Source organism: Hyla sarda, unplaced genomic scaffold, assembly GCF_029499605.1.
Source record: "Hyla sarda isolate aHylSar1 unplaced genomic scaffold, aHylSar1.hap1 scaffold_1188, whole genome shotgun sequence".
NCBI classification, from domain to species: domain Eukaryota; kingdom Metazoa; phylum Chordata; class Amphibia; order Anura; family Hylidae; genus Hyla; species Hyla sarda.
This window is the reverse complement of record NW_026607811.1, coordinates 37,457-51,769: the sequence shown is the minus strand read 5'-3', so window position 1 is coordinate 51,769 and position 14,313 is coordinate 37,457. Positions and strand designations below refer to the sequence as shown.

General features: G+C 44.8%; 3 non-coding genes and 1 pseudogene across 3 annotated transcripts; all 4 read left to right on the top strand.

Moving 5' to 3' along the window:
• Nucleotides 1–815: 815 nt before the first annotated feature.
• Nucleotides 816–1,006, top strand: LOC130303011 (U2 spliceosomal RNA). Its single transcript, XR_008853139.1, has one exon. It is a non-coding gene; the product is annotated as a U2 spliceosomal RNA (small nuclear RNA).
• Nucleotides 1,007–7,981: 6,975 nt separating this feature from the next.
• On the top strand, nt 7,982–8,162 carry LOC130303047 (U2 spliceosomal RNA; annotated as a pseudogene).
• A 2,082-nt stretch (nt 8,163–10,244) lies between these two features.
• On the top strand, nt 10,245–10,435 carry LOC130303010 (U2 spliceosomal RNA). Its single transcript, XR_008853138.1, has one exon. It is a non-coding gene; the product is annotated as a U2 spliceosomal RNA (small nuclear RNA).
• A 2,090-nt stretch (nt 10,436–12,525) lies between these two features.
• Nucleotides 12,526–12,716, top strand: LOC130303009 (U2 spliceosomal RNA). Its single transcript, XR_008853137.1, has one exon. It is a non-coding gene; the product is annotated as a U2 spliceosomal RNA (small nuclear RNA).
• Nucleotides 12,717–14,313: the final 1,597 nt, after the last annotated feature.

The window sequence follows — 14,313 nt, the reverse complement described above, 5'->3', positions numbered from 1 at the left end:
TGTGTCCAGGCCCAGGAGCCTTAGCACTGTGCTGTGATGTCACTCAATACCACTGACATCACTAGGTGTAAACAACATCTCTCCTTTGCTGTGTATGTGACTATGGAGCTGTTTGGTGATGTCGTCTATTACGGCCTTCATAGAAGCAACAGGAGATTGTTGCATCCATCTTGAACCCTCAGAACTACAGTGCTATGATGTCACTCACTTCCACAGGCCTTGCAGAGTGTAAACAACAACAACCCAGCTTTGTTGTGTATGTAACCAAAGGGATTTGTGATGTCACCTAGAACCTTCACAGCAGCGACAGCTTTATGAGGAGCATCAGCACTGCTCTGCCTGAGCAGAACCATCACCGTCATAGGTTGTCAAATAACCCGGATTTAACCCACACAGGTAAGTCCAATGGGGTGCAGGCATGTCCTCTATGCTTACAGCTTCCCGTGGGTGTTGGTTTGATACCGTTTGGGGACAGCCAAGGAGGCATCTGCAGGCAACAAAGGTAGGTGTGTGCTTGTGAGTGTGTTTCCTATGCAGATCCTAAGCCCAGTGTCACATGCAAGTAGGAGGAGTAAGAAGGGTTCCTGGCAAATCCGGGTTATGGATTGCATTTAAAAAGGCCCCGTGGGAGTGCAATGGGCCCCTGTCTTGCTGCTTAGCAATAATGGTATGGGTTTAGGTTCTGCTGTGTGTACTGGTGGTTGACTGCCCCCCAGCCCAGAGTGTGCATGGAAAATTGTCTGGCAGCCTCCCTGACAGCAAGCAGTGATAGTGCCCATGAAGGGGACCTTGTTGGGCCCGCCCCTTTCACGGTTATCGCTTCTCGGCCTTTTGGCTAAGATCAAGTGTAGTATCTGTTCTTATCAGTTTAATATCTGATACGTCCCCTATCTGGGGACCATATATTAAATGGATTTTTGAGAACGGGGGCCGATTTCGAAGCTTGCTTCCGTCGCCCTATGCATTGACCCGATATGGCAGTATCTTCGGGTACAGTGCACCACCCCCTTACAGGGTTAAAAAGAAAGATTCCTACTTTCATTGCTACCTGCTTGCTGGCTAGCCAGCTAGCCAGCCCTGTGGGCCTTGCTGCTGCTGCAGCCAAAAAACAAAAGGTGGTGCTGCTGCTGCTTCTTCTGCTGCTTCTGCTTCTGCTTGTGTCTGGCCCCTGTTGGAGCGTCCAGGCACAGGACTTCTGCTGCTGCTGACTAAATGGCCTCCTTAATTGGATCATTTGAGTAGCCAGCACACCTGTGCAGGTAGGGCATGACATGATAGGCAGCTGCCTTGATAGCGGGTGGGTGCTGAATGTTCCTAATTGACAAAATAAGATTAATGCTTATGAAGAAATATAAAATCTCATCCCTTCCCCAATATCGCGCCACACCCCTACCCCTTAATTCCCTGGTTGAACGTGATGGACATATGTCTTTTTTCGACCGTACTAACTATGTAACTATGTAACATAACATGGGGGGGGGGTCTCCTGGCTGTTCACACAGGTGTGTCATTGCTGTACATTGACCATGCATTGCTTCTGTGGTATTGCAAAGGCAAAGACAAATGCTTCCAGCCATCCATTGCACTAATGGATTGGTCATCAGCTGGCTGTCTATGTCCCGCATCAATATAGACCAAAGTACAGAGGGTTAGGCTATGCTATTGTGCACCTACCTGATGCATCAGAAGGTGCGAGGCCCTTGCTAAATTCTGTGCACAGACTTTGAGATCTATGCTTTAGACTGTATCTAAACCTGCTCCAACATGGACTGACATTCTGGCCTACTTTCAGCCGATGCGACTTGTCTGTCGCTGAACAGTCGCTTTTTATGTATTCAGCACCTATGTATAATGTTGTAAAAATGCTCTAGAAGCTAAAGTCGCAGAAATGTCACACATATTTGGCCTGCAACTTTCTGTGCGACAAATTCAGACAGGAAAAATCAGTATAAATCCTTAGAAAATTATCCCCCAGTGTCTCCATCTGCTGGCGGTATTGAATAAGCATTGCTGCACTGATGGGGTATGCATTAGACGAAAAAAAAGAAGAAAAAGAAGAATAATACGCCCAGAAAAGAGGTGAAAAGGAGAAAAACGTAAAAAAACGTGAAAAAAAAGTAAGAGGAAGAGAAGGGAAAAAAAGGTGGAAATGGGTTTAAAAGTGATTTCGGCGGAGAAATATATATATATATATATATATATATATATATATATATATATATGCGCACACACACACATAGATATAAACGTATTCTCCGTTGAGATATTGCAGCCGCTGCTGTGTCCAGGCCCAGGAGCCTTAGCACTGTGCTGTGATGTCACTCAATACCACTGACATCACTAGGTGTAAACAACATCTCTCCTTTGCTGTGTATGTGACTATGGAGCTGTTTGGTGATGTCGTCTATTACGGCCTTCATAGAAGCAACAGGAGATTGTTGCATCCATCTTGAACCCTCAGAACTACAGTGCTATGATGTCACTCACTTCCACAGGCCTTGCAGAGTGTAAACAACAACAACCCAGCTTTGTTGTGTATGTAACCAAAGGGATTTGTGATGTCACCTAGAACCTTCACAGCAGCGACAGCTTTATGAGGAGCATCAGCACTGCTCTGCCTGAGCAGAACCATCACCGCCATAGGTTGTCAAATAACCCGGATTTAACCCACACAGGTAAGTCCAATGGGGTGCAGGCATGTCCTCTATGCTTACAGCTTCCCGTGGGTGTTGGTTTGATACCGTTTGGGGACAGCCAAGGAGGCATCTGCAGGCAACAAAGGTAGGTGTGTGCTTGTGAGTGTGTTTCCTATGCAGATCCTAAGCCCAGTGTCACATGCAAGTAGGAGGAGTAAGAAGGGTTCCTGGCAAATCCGGGTTATGGATTGCATTTAAAAAGGCCCCGTGGGAGTGCAATGGGCCCCTGTCTTGCTGCTTAGCAATAATGGTATGGGTTTAGGTTCTGCTGTGTGTACTGGTGGTTGACTGCCCCCCAGCCCAGAGTGTGCATGGAAAATTGTCTGGCAGCCTCCCTGACAGCAAGCAGTGATAGTGCCCATGAAGGGGACCTTGTTGGGCCCGCCCCTTTCACGGTTATCGCTTCTCGGCCTTTTGGCTAAGATCGGGGTTTATTGCCTCGGTCGGCGCTGAGGGTGCGAGTGAACTGCGCCGCGACTAGCTGCGTAGGTGATCAAGACTGTGGTACTCGTTACCGACAGATTTGGAAAGATGGCTGGATCCAACATGTCTGCAGTGGAGAAGACCGTACGCATCAAGGTGCTAACCACGGATCGTCTAAGAAACAGCATTGAATACATCGGCCATACCATTGTGGAGCGACTGGCAGGATTTTCCTTGAGCGACCTCTTTTGTGTCCAGGAGAACAAGCGCCAAGGTATTTATGACGTGTCCTTCTTATATGATGCTGACTGCCAGAACTTTTATGAGTGCTTAAAACGGAACAGTGGAAGTGAGGTTTTGCGGGATGTGTCCTTTTATCCCCTTTTTGAAATGGGGACAAAGACTTTGTTTATCCACATGTACAATCCGTTTGTTGATGTCTCTATGATTAAGAACTTCTTGAGCATCTATTGTGAGTCTATTGCTGGTGGTACTAAGCAGACAAGCAGCATTGGTGTATTTAATGGCACGTATAAGTTCTTTGTGAAGTTGCGGCTTGATGGAGATTGCATTGGAGGCGTTAAGCACCCTCCGGCGAACTTTACCATTGCTGGTTTCAGAGGTTATCTCTATTACTACGGACAGCCATCTTTCTGTAGAAATTGTCTATTGTTTGGACATGTGAAGGAGGCCTGCCCTGGCAGTAAGAAATGCAGGAACTGTAAGCAACCGGGGCATGAGGCGGGTGCATGTCCACACCCGAGGACCTGTGACCTATGTGGGGAAGCTGGCCATGTGTACAAGAACTGTCCAGTGTTGAAGAGGAGGGAGGAGGAGAGGAGAATGGAAGAGGAAATGGTGGAGAGGAGGAGGGCAGCTGCGGCTGCAGCTGCGGCTGCGGCTGCAGTGGTTCCTGCAAGAGAGAGCGTGATTATTGGAGAGGTACAGAGTCCTGTGGTGGTAGAGGAGCAAGTGAAGGTGGTGGAGGAGCAAGTGGTGGTGGAGGAGGAGCAAATGGCGGTGCAAGTGGAAGAAGGGGAGATTGAGGATGCTCCCAGTCCCCCGGCTGAGGAGTCGCCGCAAATTGAAGAGTGGTCTTCTTCTGAGGGTGAAGACCGTGAGGAGAGACATAGAGAGAGAGAGGATGACTTTGATCTTTTTCGTCCCCCCAAGAAGACGGCCAGGAAGCTTTCTGGTGGACAGATGGAGTCGACGCTGGTGGCTACGGACAATCGGTATCAACCGCTATCTGAGAGCGACATGGATGCGTGCTCTGCGGGAGAAGCTTCTCCCACACCGCTGAGGAAAGCTACCTAAATAACTTTCTTCTTTTCTGTCAAATTCTTCCTTAGGGTTGTTAAGATGGTGGTATGTCTTTTTTAGTCGGTTCTATAAACGTTAGAGTCTTCAGAAGTAAAGTCAGAAGGACAGTAATTTTGAAGGACTTGGCAGGGAAAAAAGCGGACATTATTTGTTTGCAGGAATGTGGGCTAAATGATATTCCGGGGAAGGGAGAATGGGCTTATGGTCCTGCTGTTTGGTCGGTGTCTGGGCATAATAGGAATGATGGGGTAGGGGTGCTTTTTAAGAGCTTTAAGTTTGAAGTTTGTAGTTATGTGGTAATAGAGGAGGGGAGGTGTATCATGGTGGAGGTTAAGGTGCAGGGGGTTAAATTTAGGTTGATAAATGTGTATGCGCCGGTAAGGAGGGAGGAGCGGGTGGGGTTGTTGGAGGTAATTAAGAGGTTTCTGCCGGGTAAAATACCTTTGGTGTGGGTGGGGGATTTCAACTGTGAAATTGAGGGGAATGTGGATGTATCTGGGAATATTCTTAAAAGTATGGTGTGTGACTTTAAGTTAAAGGATGTGGCTGAAGCGTGTGGAGTGTGTCCTTTGTTAGATACATATTATTCTGATAGTGGAAGTCATAGTTCCAGACTTGATATGTGTTTTGTGTCTAAGGGTGTGTTATGTAAGAATTATATGCAAGAAAAAGTAGGATATTCGGATCATGAGTATGTGTGTTGTGAGTTAGTATTGGATGCAGATTGTGTGAGTGGGAGGGGTGTATGGAAATTAAATGTTAAATTATTGGAAGTGGAAGGAGTGTATGATAGATATGTTAATAAGTATAGGGGTTGGTGTAAGAAAAAGAATGCTTTCCCTGATATATTGTGTTGGTGGGAATGGGTTAAGGGTCAGACAAAAGTTTTCTTTAAAAGAGAGGGATATAAGCGGAATGCTGGGAGGAAGAAGAAGTATGAATGGTTGAATAAAAGATTGGTGTTTCTCAATAAGTTAAAGAAGTATGGCTGGAGTGTGGGTGAGCAGATTGAGGTTGTGAAGAGTGATCTAAAAAATTGGTTGAATGAGAAAGGTAAAGAGTTGATGTATCAAGCAAAACTTGATAAGTTAGAGAAAGATGAGAAATGTTCGAGATATTTCTTTAAAAAAGTTATTGGGAAGAGAGAGGATATGGTAAGAGTGTATGATGATGATGGCTGTCTGGTTAAAGGTAAAGCTTTGTTGGGTGTGGTTAAAAAATTTTATGAAGAGTTGTATGCGGTAAAAGAATGTGAAGAGGACTTGCAGGATGAAGTGTTGAGAGTGCTTGATAAGAGGGTGGATGGTAGTGAATATGGGACTCTGATGAGAGAGATTGGAGAGGAGGAAGTGAAGAGGACTGTGGATAGTATGTCAAGAAATAAAACGCCTGGAGAGGATGGGTTGCCTGTTGAATATTATGCTTGGATTTGGGATGTTGTGAAGGATGATTTGGTGGAAGTGTATAGGTATATGTGGAGGAATGAGAGAATGGTGGAAAGTATGAAGAGTGGAGTGGTTGTGTTGATTTATAAGAAAGGTGATGTGAATGATGTGAGGAATTGGAGGCCGATAACTTTGTTGAATGTAGATTATAAGGTGTTTGCTAAAATAATTACAAATAGGATGAGAGATGTGGTTGAGCAGGTGATTGGAGAAGAACAAGTTTGTGGTGTGCCTGGGAGAAGAATAAATGAAAATTTGTGTTTGTTGAGAGATTTGTTATGGGATAGTATGAGTAGGAAACAGGAGGTTAGAGTGATGTCGATAGATTTTGAAAAGGCGTTTGATCGTCTGTCACATAGGTTTTTGTTTAGAGTATTAGTGAGAATGGGATTCCCGGGTGATTTTGTAAATGTTGTAAGGATGCTGTATGATGGAGTATATAGTAAGGTTTTGATAAATGGTTGGATGTCTGAGAAGGTGAAAATATGTTCTGGTGTAAGGCAGGGTTGTCCGTTGTCCCCTATGGCTTTTATATGTGCTATGGAGCCATTATTAGAGATGTTGCGGCGGGATAAGTGTGTTAGAGGGTTAAAAATTCCAGGGAGTGGTGGGAGAGAAGTCAAAGTTTTGGCCTACATGGATGATGTGTGTATTTTGGGAGAGTCTGTGGCTGTTATGAGAAGGGCAAAGTTACTAGTTGGATTGTTTTGTGGAGCGTCTGGGTTTAAGGTGAATTGGGACAAAAGTGAGTATAAATGTTTTGGTAGTATGCAAGGAAGTGAGGATGTGGGTATGAAGAATATTGAAGGTGGTATTCAGGTTTTAGGTGTTAAAATGGATGAAAGATTGGATGGGAGAGAAAGTTGGGATGATGTGGAGAAGAGAGTGTCCCAAAAATTGAGTCTTTGGAGGTTGAGAGATTTGTCTATGGTTGGGAAAGTGCTGGTTGTGAAAAGTGTAATATTGCCTATTTTATTGTATGTGGCAATAGTGTTTCCGCCAAGTTATATGGTTTTAAGGAAGTTAAAAAGAATTTTGTTTGTGTTTTTTTGGGGTACAAAAGTGGAAAGAGTGAGGAGAGAAGTTGTGATGAAGGATGGTAGTAAGGGTGGAATGGGATTTCCAAATCTAGATGTGTATTTGGGGGTGAATGTGGTGTTTGCGGTTAGAAGGATGATGAGAGGAGAAAAGAATTTTGCATGTATGTTGAGATATTTAGGTGGGCGTGTGTTATGCAAATTAGGTTGGCTGGAGAGAGATTTGAGAGTGCCTTATGCCTTTGTGTGCCCGAGTTGGTATTTGTATGTGGAAAAGTTTTTGGAGAGTTATAGGTTGATTGGTGTGAGAAAGGAGTTGTTTGAAAGTAAGAAGAATGTGTTTGGGTATGTCGCCGCAAGTGAGGTGGAGTGTCCGATTAATATGGTAAGAGGCCAGGATGTGTCTAGGGTGTGGAAGAGTTTAATGACAGATGGAATATCAAATAGACAGAGAGAGATAGGATGGCAGTGTTTGCATGGAGCCCTACCAGTAAGAGAGTTCCAAAGGAATAGAGGTATTGGAAGGAGTGAAATATGTCCGAGGGAAGATTGTAGTGGGGTTGAAAGTGTGATGCATGTGATTTGGAATTGTGACATGGCTCAGAATGTATGGAGAGGGATAGGTCCGTTGTGTAAGGAGTTGACTGGGATTAATAGGTTGTCATATGAGGTTGTGATGTTTGGTCTTAGTATGATTGGAAGAAAGAATGAAAGGGTGTTGTTTGTGTTGTTGGCGATTGTGAAGGAAGTCTTGTGGGATGTTAGAAATTTATATGTGTTTAAGAGAAAAGATGTGACTGTGGAAGGAAGTTTAAGAATGATTCTGGATAGGTTGTACACCGTTTATTTACGTGATAAAAAGAAATTAGGTGAAATAGATGCAGAGGGGATATGGAAATTTTTGAAGTGGAGACATGTTGTAAGGGTGTAATGGTGATGGTATTTGAATTTGTTTTGAATTTGCTTTGAACAAATAAAGAATGACCTAATGATGAGTTAGACTTCACCATGAGTCAAAAATGACGCGTTATCTAAGTGGTGTTTAGTCTAAACCTGAAGGTTTATAATAAAAAAAAAAAAAAAAATCTGTTCTTATCAGTTTAATATCTGATACGTCCCCTATCTGGGGACCATATATTAAATGGATTTTTGAGAACGGGGGCCGATTTCGAAGCTTGCTTCCGTCGCCCTATGCATTGACCCGATATGGCAGTATCTTCGGGTACAGTGCACCACCCCCTTACAGGGTTAAAAAGAAAGATTCCTACTTTCATTGCTACCTGCTTGCTGGCTAGCCAGCCCTGTGGGCCTTGCTGCTGCTGCAGCCAAAAAACAAAAGGTGGTGCTGCTGCTGCTTCTTCTGCTGCTTCTGCTTCTGCTTGTGTCTGGCCCCTGTTGGAGCGTCCAGGCACAGGACTTCTGCTGCTGCTGACTAAATGGCCTCCTTAATTGGATCATTTGAGTAGCCAGCACACCTGTGCAGGTAGGGCATGACATGATAGGCAGCTGCCTTGATAGCGGGTGGGTGCTGAATGTTCCTAATTGACAAAATAAGATTAATGCTTATGAAGAAATATAAAATCTCATCCCTTCCCCAATATCGCGCCACACCCCTACCCCTTAATTCCCTGGTTGAACGTGATGGACATATGTCTTTTTTCGACCGTACTAACTATGTAACTATGTAACATAACATGGGGGGGGGGTCTCCTGGCTGTTCACACAGGTGTGTCATTGCTGTACATTGACCATGCATTGCTTCTGTGGTATTGCAAAGGCAAAGACAAATGCTTCCAGCCATCCATTGCACTAATGGATTGGTCATCAGCTGGCTGTCTATGTCCCGCATCAATATAGACCAAAGTACAGAGGGTTAGGCTATGCTATTGTGCACCTACCTGATGCATCAGAAGGTGCGAGGCCCTTGCTAAATTCTGTGCACAGACTTTGAGATCTATGCTTTAGACTGTATCTAAACCTGCTCCAACATGGACTGACATTCTGGCCTACTTTCAGCCGATGCGACTTGTCTGTCGCTGAACAGTCGCTTTTTATGTATTCAGCACCTATGTATAATGTTGTAAAAATGCTCTAGAAGCTAAAGTCGCAGAAATGTCACACATATTTGGCCTGCAACTTTCTGTGCGACAAATTCAGACAGGAAAAATCAGTATAAATCCTTAGAAAATTATCCCCCAGTGTCTCCATCTGCTGGCGGTATTGAATAAGCATTGCTGCACTGATGGGGTATGCATTAGACGAAAAAAAAGAAGAAAAAGAAGAATAATACGCCCAGAAAAGAGGCGAAAAGGAGAAAAACGTAAAAAAACGTGAAAAAAAAGTAAGAGGAAGAGAAGGGAAAAAAAGGTGGAAATGGGTTTAAAAGTGATTTCGGCGGAGAAATATATATATATATATATATATATATATATATATATATATATATATGCGCACACACACACATAGATATAAACGTATTCTCCGTTGAGATATTGCAGCCGCTGCTGTGTCCAGGCCCAGGAGCCTTAGCACTGTGCTGTGATGTCACTCAATACCACTGACATCACTAGGTGTAAACAACATCTCTCCTTTGCTGTGTATGTGACTATGGAGCTGTTTGGTGATGTCGTCTATTACGGCCTTCATAGAAGCAACAGGAGATTGTTGCATCCATCTTGAACCCTCAGAACTACAGTGCTATGATGTCACTCACTTCCACAGGCCTTGCAGAGTGTAAACAACAACAACCCAGCTTTGTTGTGTATGTAACCAAAGGGATTTGTGATGTCACCTAGAACCTTCACAGCAGCGACAGCTTTATGAGGAGCATCAGCACTGCTCTGCCTGAGCAGAACCATCACCGCCATAGGTTGTCAAATAACCCGGATTTAACCCACACAGGTAAGTCCAATGGGGTGCAGGCATGTCCTCTATGCTTACAGCTTCCCGTGGGTGTTGGTTTGATACCGTTTGGGGACAGCCAAGGAGGCATCTGCAGGCAACAAAGGTAGGTGTGTGCTTGTGAGTGTGTTTCCTATGCAGATCCTAAGCCCAGTGTCACATGCAAGTAGGAGGAGTAAGAAGGGTTCCTGGCAAATCCGGGTTATGGATTGCATTTAAAAAGGCCCCGTGGGAGTGCAATGGGCCCCTGTCTTGCTGCTTAGCAATAATGGTATGGGTTTAGGTTCTGCTGTGTGTACTGGTGGTTGACTGCCCCCCAGCCCAGAGTGTGCATGGAAAATTGTCTGGCAGCCTCCCTGACAGCAAGCAGTGATAGTGCCCATGAAGGGGACCTTGTTGGGCCCGCCCCTTTCACGGTTATCGCTTCTCGGCCTTTTGGCTAAGATCAAGTGTAGTATCTGTTCTTATCAGTTTAATATCTGATACGTCCCCTATCTGGGGACCATATATTAAATGGATTTTTGAGAACGGGGGCCGATTTCGAAGCTTGCTTCCGTCGCCCTATGCATTGACCCGATATGGCAGTATCTTCGGGTACAGTGCACCACCCCCTTACAGGGTTAAAAAGAAAGATTCCTACTTTCATTGCTACCTGCTTGCTGGCTAGCCAGCTAGCCAGCCCTGTGGGCCTTGCTGCTGCTGCAGCCAAAAAACAAAAGGTGGTGCTGCTGCTGCTTCTTCTGCTGCTTCTGCTTCTGCTTGTGTCTGGCCCCTGTTGGAGCGTCCAGGCACAGGACTTCTGCTGCTGCTGACTAAATGGCCTCCTTAATTGGATCATTTGAGTAGCCAGCACACCTGTGCAGGTAGGGCATGACATGATAGGCAGCTGCCTTGATAGCGGGTGGGTGCTGAATGTTCCTAATTGACAAAATAAGATTAATGCTTATGAAGAAATATAAAATCTCATCCCTTCCCCAATATCGCGCCACACCCCTACCCCTTAATTCCCTGGTTGAACGTGATGGACATATGTCTTTTTTCGACCGTACTAACTATGTAACTATGTAACATAACATGGGGGGGGGGTCTCCTGGCTGTTCACACAGGTGTGTCATTGCTGTACATTGACCATGCATTGCTTCTGTGGTATTGCAAAGGCAAAGACAAATGCTTCCAGCCATCCATTGCACTAATGGATTGGTCATCAGCTGGCTGTCTATGTCCCGCATCAATATAGACCAAAGTACAGAGGGTTAGGCTATGCTATTGTGCACCTACCTGATGCATCAGAAGGTGCGAGGCCCTTGCTAAATTCTGTGCACAGACTTTGAGATCTATGCTTTAGACTGTATCTAAACCTGCTCCAACATGGACTGACATTCTGGCCTACTTTCAGCCGATGCGACTTGTCTGTCGCTGAACAGTCGCTTTTTATGTATTCAGCACCTATGTATAATGTTGTAAAAATGCTCTAGAAGCTAAAGTCGCAGAAATGTCACACATATTTGGCCTGCAACTTTCTGTGCGACAAATTCAGACAGGAAAAATCAGTATAAATCCTTAGAAAATTATCCCCCAGTGTCTCCATCTGCTGGCGGTATTGAATAAGCATTGCTGCACTGATGGGGTATGCATTAGACGAAAAAAAAGAAGAAAAAGAAGAATAATACGCCCAGAAAAGAGGCGAAAAGGAGAAAAACGTAAAAAAACGTGAAAAAAAAGTAAGAGGAAGAGAAGGGAAAAAAAGGTGGAAATGGGTTTAAAAGTGATTTCGGCGGAGAAATATATATATATATATATATATATATATATATATATATATATATATGCGCACACACACACATAGATATAAACGTATTCTCCGTTGAGATATTGCAGCCGCTGCTGTGTCCAGGCCCAGGAGCCTTAGCACTGTGCTGTGATGTCACTCAATACCACTGACATCACTAGGTGTAAACAACATCTCTCCTTTGCTGTGTATGTGACTATGGAGCTGTTTGGTGATGTCGTCTATTACGGCCTTCATAGAAGCAACAGGAGATTGTTGCATCCATCTTGAACCCTCAGAACTACAGTGCTATGATGTCACTCACTTCCACAGGCCTTGCAGAGTGTAAACAACAACAACCCAGCTTTGTTGTGTATGTAACCAAAGGGATTTGTGATGTCACCTAGAACCTTCACAGCAGCGACAGCTTTATGAGGAGCATCAGCACTGCTCTGCCTGAGCAGAACCATCACCGCCATAGGTTGTCAAATAACCCGGATTTAACCCACACAGGTAAGTCCAATGGGGTGCAGGCATGTCCTCTATGCTTACAGCTTCCCGTGGGTGTTGGTTTGATACCGTTTGGGGACAGCCAAGGAGGCATCTGCAGGCAACAAAGGTAGGTGTGTGCTTGTGAGTGTGTTTCCTATGCAGATCCTAAGCCCAGTGTCACATGCAAGTAGGAGGAGTAAGAAGGGTTCCTGGCAAATCCGGGTTATGGATTGCATTTAAAAAGGCCCCGTGGGAGTGCAATGGGCCCCTGTCTTGCTGCTTAGCAATAATGGTATGGGTTTAGGTTCTGCTGTGTGTACTGGTGGTTGACTGCCCCCCAGCCCAGAGTGTGCATGGAAAATTGTCTGGCAGCCTCCCTGACAGCAAGCAGTGATAGTGCCCATGAAGGGGACCTTGTTGGGCCCGCCCCTTTCACGGTTATCGCTTCTCGGCCTTTTGGCTAAGATCAAGTGTAGTATCTGTTCTTATCAGTTTAATATCTGATACGTCCCCTATCTGGGGACCATATATTAAATGGATTTTTGAGAACGGGGGCCGATTTCGAAGCTTGCTTCCGTCGCCCTATGCATTGACCCGATATGGCAGTATCTTCGGGTACAGTGCACCACCCCCTTACAGGGTTAAAAAGAAAGATTCCTACTTTCATTGCTACCTGCTTGCTGGCTAGCCAGCTAGCCAGCCCTGTGGGCCTTGCTGCTGCTGCAGCCAAAAAACAAAAGGTGGTGCTGCTGCTGCTTCTTCTGCTGCTTCTGCTTCTGCTTGTGTCTGGCCCCTGTTGGAGCGTCCAGGCACAGGACTTCTGCTGCTGCTGACTAAATGGCCTCCTTAATTGGATCATTTGAGTAGCCAGCACACCTGTGCAGGTAGGGCATGACATGATAGGCAGCTGCCTTGATAGCGGGTGGGTGCTGAATGTTCCTAATTGACAAAATAAGATTAATGCTTATGAAGAAATATAAAATCTCATCCCTTCCCCAATATCGCGCCACACCCCTACCCCTTAATTCCCTGGTTGAACGTGATGGACATATGTCTTTTTTCGACCGTACTAACTATGTAACTATGTAACATAACATGGGGGGGGGGTCTCCTGGCTGTTCACACAGGTGTGTCATTGCTGTACATTGACCATGCATTGCTTCTGTGGTATTGCAAAGGCAAAGACAAATGCTTCCAGCCATCCATTGCACTAATGGATTGGTCATCAGCTGGCTGTCTATGTCCCGCATCAATATAGACCAAAGTACAGAGGGTTAGGCTATGCTATTGTGCACCTACCTGATGCATCAGAAGGTGCGAGGCCCTTGCTAAATTCTGTGCACAGACTTTGAGATCTATGCTTTAGACTGTATCTAAACCTGCTCCAACATGGACTGACATTCTGGCCTACTTTCAGCCGATGCGACTTGTCTGTCGCTGAACAGTCGCTTTTTATGTATTCAGCACCTATGTATAATGTTGTAAAAATGCTCTAGAAGCTAAAGTCGCAGAAATGTCACACATATTTGGCCTGCAACTTTCTGTGCGACAAATTCAGACAGGAAAAATCAGTATAAATCCTTAGAAAATTATCCCCCAGTGTCTCCATCTGCTGGCGGTATTGAATAAGCATTGCTGCACTGATGGGGTATGCATTAGACGAAAAAAAAGAAGAAAAAGAAGAATAATACGCCCAGAAAAGAGGCGAAAAGGAGAAAAACGTAAAAAAACGTGAAAAAAAAGTAAGAGGAAGAGAAGGGAAAAAAAGGTGGAAATGGGTTTAAAAGTGATTTCGGCGGAGAAATATATATATATATATATATATATATATATATATATATATATATGCGCACACACACACATAGATATAAACGTATTCTCCGTTGAGATATTGCAGCCGCTGCTGTGTCCAGGCCCAGGAGCCTTAGCACTGTGCTGTGATGTCACTCAATACCACTGACATCACTAGGTGTAAACAACATCTCTCCTTTGCTGTGTATGTGACTATGGAGCTGTTTGGTGATGTCGTCTATTACGGCCTTCATAGAAGCAACAGGAGATTGTTGCATCCATCTTGAACCCTCAGAACTACAGTGCTATGATGTCACTCACTTCCACAGGCCTTGCAGAGTGTAAACAACAACAACCCAGCTTTGTTGTGTATGTAACCAAAGGGATTTGTGATGTCACCTAGAACCTTCACAGCAGCGACAGCTTTATGAGGAGCA